Genomic DNA, 666 nt, shown 5'->3' with positions numbered 1-666 from the left:
TAGAATGCAAATAATTTTTACAAAAAAATCATAGAAGACAAGTTTTTGTCGGCTAAGAAGATTAAGGTCTCCGCACGCAGATAAAAAAATAAAATAATAAACTTTTTAGTTATTATTTTCATATTAAAGAGTTTAATTTTTTATTAATAATTAATTTTAATATTCATTATCTAAAACTTGAAAGAATTCAATGTGTATACTTTTATTTAATATTTATTATCTAAAATTTGAAAGAATTCAATGTGTATACTTTTACATATGATTAGGTATTAAGTCAGTTGTGTAAATAAAAATAATTAATTTTCATATTTATTATTTAAAAATAATATTTTTTTCTTTATATATAAAAGTATAATTAGATACTAGTATAAAAGATTTATATTAATATTTATAAAATTAACTCAAAATAAAATTTTTTAAAACGATTGAATTTGAATTCTAATTATTAATCACAACATTAGTATTCTGTCCAAATTATATGTAAAATATTTGAAGAAAGAAAAGTAAAAATATATATTAGATAGATAAGCGGTAAAAATTTAAAACTAAATAAAAAAATTTAAAAAATATGCATATAATAATAATATATTCTTATGCAAATAATATTAAGGGGTCATTTTTTATTATATTTAATTATAAGTTTAATTAATTTTTTATAATTTTATG

Source organism: Arachis duranensis, chromosome 9 (assembly GCF_000817695.3).
Source record: "Arachis duranensis cultivar V14167 chromosome 9, aradu.V14167.gnm2.J7QH, whole genome shotgun sequence".
In the NCBI taxonomy this organism is placed as follows: Eukaryota; Viridiplantae; Streptophyta; class Magnoliopsida; order Fabales; family Fabaceae; genus Arachis; species Arachis duranensis.
The sequence above is the reverse complement of the archived record's forward strand: the minus strand, read 5'-3'. Positions refer to the sequence as shown.